Source organism: Myotis brandtii, unplaced genomic scaffold (genome assembly GCF_000412655.1).
Source record: "Myotis brandtii unplaced genomic scaffold, ASM41265v1 scaffold10262, whole genome shotgun sequence".
Classification (NCBI taxonomy): Eukaryota; Metazoa; Chordata; class Mammalia; order Chiroptera; family Vespertilionidae; genus Myotis; species Myotis brandtii.
Window position 1 is genome coordinate 8,334 of NW_005353436.1, and position 4,163 is coordinate 12,496.

The 4,163-nt window shown below is 43.6% G+C and overlaps 1 long non-coding RNA gene across 1 annotated transcript; it reads left to right on the plus strand.

Moving 5' to 3' along the window:
• Positions 1-1,220: 1,220 nt before the first annotated feature.
• Positions 1,221-4,124, plus strand: LOC106725323. The gene is made up of 3 exons (XR_001361188.1): positions 1,221-1,302; positions 2,614-3,069; positions 3,134-4,124. It is a non-coding gene; the product is annotated as an uncharacterized LOC106725323 (long non-coding RNA).
• The last annotated feature ends 39 nt before the right edge of the window (positions 4,125-4,163 follow it).

Below are 4,163 nucleotides of genomic sequence, written 5' to 3' on the forward strand. Positions count from 1 at the left end.
TTTATTTTTTAAAGAGAATTATTATTTTATATATATTTTTATTGGTTTCAGAGAGGAAGGGAAAGGGGGGAGAGAGAGAGAAACATCAATAAGAGAATCATTGATTGGCTGCCTCCTGCATACTCCACAACTGGGGCATGTGCCCTGACCTGGAATCAAACCATGACCACCTGGCTTATAGGTTGACACTCAACCACTGAGCCAGGCCAGCTAGGTTCAGGTGCCAGTAAAAATGCTTATATAAATAAAAAAAATTGTATTGCTGGTTTCGTTTTCTTCAAGATATTCTTTGAAACTATTGGGAAATTTAATAAGAATTGAGAAGTTAAAATTTGAAATTACCTTCCAAGACCTAATGGAACCCAGTCTTTCTTTAAATCCTTTCCCAGGGATATGCTTACTGATTTGAGAGAGAGGGAGAATCATTGATGTTAGAGAAAAGCATCAGTTGGTTGCCTCTCATATGCACCTCCACTGGGGGCTGAACGCCCAACCTAGGTATGTGCCCTGACTGGGAATTGAACCCACAGCCTTTCCATGTACACAATGATGACCAAACCAACTGAGCCACCCCAGCCTGGTCATGGAACCAATTTTTAGGGAAGAAAACCTTATATTACTCCTAGATTTCTGCATATCCAAGGTCCAGAATACAGCTAAGTCAGTGGGACTTCATGGAACACCTTGATGACTTTGAGTGGGTTAAATGAGATATAATGTATGCAACATGCTCATCTCTGTGCCAGGCGGGCACTCACTCTTTTGTACTTTCAGTCGGCCTCATCCTGTTTTCTGTGTCATTGTTATGTATTTTCCTTAAAATAGCTCTGGGTTCATAAATTTTGCATCATTTCTCTGAAATGTTGGCCCTAAAAATTGGGAGCAGAGAGTTTAAAACTTTAGCATCCACTTAATATCTCATTGGCATAAGCTCATAAATTCAACCATTATTGAAATCTTGATTTGCATAATGATGATAAAAGAAGTAATTTTCAATATATCAAGATTCTTTTTTTAAAAATCCTACTGGAAGATATTTTTCCATTGATTTTTAGAGAGAGTGGAAGAGAGAGGGAAAGACAGAGAGAAACATTGATGTCAGAGAAACACATCGGTTGGTTGCCTCCAGCACGCTCCCCAACCAGGGCCTGGGCCGGGGAGGAGTCTGCAACCAAAGTACATGCCCTTGAGTGGAACTGAAGCAGGGACCCTTCAGTCTGCTGGTTGACACTCTATCAACTGAGCCAAACCTGCTAGAAGATTCTTTAAATTTATATGTTATTTGCTGTGTTCTCCGTTCCGGTAACTACATCTATAAATTTGTTTCCAGTTTAGATCACATTTTGTTTGACATCATTTTAAATCTCATTATGCTTCCCACAAATGAAGACTATTTTATGAGATAGGTTCTATAAGAGAAATTGATTGAGGTAGTTATGAAATAATAACACCCTTGGGTGGCATTTTTTTTCCATTTTTGTTCTTTTGTTAGGGGCAGGAATAGAATATTAGGGACTAGTTATAATTATAAGAAATATTACTAGTAATGGTGCTCTATTAACCATGATTGCTCTGTTTTGATTAGAGAAAGCACGTTCTAATCTGTTTGAGAGTTGTACACCCTGGGGCATGGGAGCTAACATGGGAATGCAGCTCCCAATGGCCTAGATTAACAACCTTGTTGCCTGTAAGCTGGTCCCTGAGTCATGCAACCCCCAGCCCGAATTGCATGTAACCTGTAACCACTGTACCTTGCCTACTTTCCCATGGAATCTGTGTCTTTCTACCCAAGATAAGCAGCTGGCTTATGGGGAGAGTAGAGCAGATGTTTGTGGATGACCTGCTGCTCTCCCATTCTGCCCACATTAATGGAATAAACGCCATATATGAGTCAACCCAGTGTCTGCTACATTCGTTCAAGTAGTAACCAGCAGCCTGGACCCATTGGTTGTCTGGTTTCACTTTAAGTAATTTTATAACAGTTATTGGAACTGGATAATTAATAAAAATGCCAATCAGTACTTTTTTTCTTCTAACACAAGTCCAAATATTGCATTTACTTACAATTTTTAAAATTTCTTTTAAATTAAGAATGAATTTTTAAATTAACCCAAGTAAAACCATTACTAGTTTAGAAAATAATTAAAACACTCTTTGTGCATTGATTGACAGCCTAAAGGTTTAAATTCTGTTTCGAGGACACCTGCATATTTGTTCTCTAAATGTCTTTCTTGCATGTGCTAATTTAATACTCCTTGCACAAAAAGTTATGTACAATATCTTTTTGATAAAATATTTTCCAGTCCGGCCGGCGTAGCTCAATGATTGAGCGTCAAACTATGAAGTAGGAGATCATGGTTCCATTCCCTGTCAGGGCACATGTGTGGGTTGGGGGCTCGATTCCCATTATGGGGCATGCAGGAGGCAGCCGATCAATGATTCTCTCATCATTGATGCTTCTATCTCTCCCTCCGTCTCCTTTCCCCTCTGAACTCAATAAAGATATATTTTTAAAAGTAAGTAAATAAAGTATTTTCCAAATATACAACTTTACTTTGTTCATTTTTCTTATAAACTACACATTAGTGAATGGTCTGTCGAATTGTGTTTTAGGCAGTTGACTGGTGGAGTTCAGGTGTTCTAATGTATGAACTATTCACAGTCAATGGGGAGAAGAATTTCGGAGGTGAGCTCTCTAGGTAAGACTCCACAAAATAAAATGAATGTGTTGTTACCAAATTAGAATTAAGCGGTTAATTTTAATTGATATAGGGTATATATAGTTATACCTTTATGTTTCTTTATGTTTTATATGCCCAGATAGATGTTAAGTTTCATAGGGAGAGTGTCCTAATTTTTGTGTGTTCCAAAGCAGTTAGCATGGGGCATGAGCTGCTGGCAGAGCCATTTAGAATGCGGGCCATGGGGCCGTTTGGAATGGGTGGCATGGAAACAGTGGAATGTTTGGTGCAGAGTCGGTGGGCGTGGAGTCGGTGGGTGTGGAGTCGGTTGTGTGTGGAGTCGGTGGGTGCAGAGTCGGTGTGTTAAGAGTCGGTGGACGTAGAGTCGGTGGACGTAGAGTCGGTGAACTTAGAGTCGGTGAACTTAGAGTCGGTGAGCGCGGAGTCGGTAGTCGGTGAACTTAGAGTCGGTGAACTTAGAGTCGGTGAGCTTAGAGTCGGTGAGCGCGGAGTCGGTAAGTGCAGAGCCTTTTCATGTGTAGGAAGGGACTGTGCCTGCCTCCCCCTCAGGGCTGTTGGGAAGAGTGAATGTGGCGAAGACAGAGGGCACCTAGTGCAGAGCTGGGGATGGGCAGAGAGACGGTGCCCAGGTGACTCCAGAGTCTGTGAGCAAACCCTTCCCGCTGCCAGGCTTTGATCAGAACTGTGTCCACTGATGGAAGGTCCATGGCTTCCCTCCTACCAAGAATCCTGGGTTCTGGGCCCTGTGGGAAAATGAACACGAGATGGAAAAGCAGCAGCTACCACTCACTCCCAGTCGTTAAAACCCATGAGTGGGGCCAGCCTTGGAAAACTGCCCACCGAGAGAAACAGTCACATCCCGTGTATGCGTGTTCCCAGACTGTGAAGGCACTTGGGGGAGACTCAGCCCCCTAAGACACCCAGTGGTTCTGGGAGGCTCCTGGGGCGGGAGCAGAGATGAGGGGAAAGAGCTGAACGGCTCCCCCGTGTGTGCTGGGCCCTGGGACAGGTGTAAGTCCAGCAGACTCCTCCCATGAGGGGGCCTGCGAGGGGCCAGCCATGGCGTCCCACACTCAGCATGTGCCTGACACCCAGAGGCCCATAGTATTGTTTGTTATGCCTTAGCCCTCATTTCCAGGAAACTGCCGAGAGCTGCCGAGAGCTGTTGGTTTTCCAAGAGGACGTGTGTAAACTGTTCAGATAGGAACTGTGTGTTGAACAAAAGCTCACCCATAGCCATTTATTTCCAGGACCCAGATCAGTGAAGTGACTGTGGAATTGAGAGGCCTGGACTCAGCCCTCTAACCCGGGATAGACTCTTAGCCCCACTCCTTCCTTGTTAAGGAAACAGCTCAGTGAAGCCCCACACCTGTCAGCAGGTGCACTCGTCCAATAGACAAGGATGTCCATGTCAGACACACTCACACCACGTGTACAACGGATTGGGGCACTTTTAGGTTT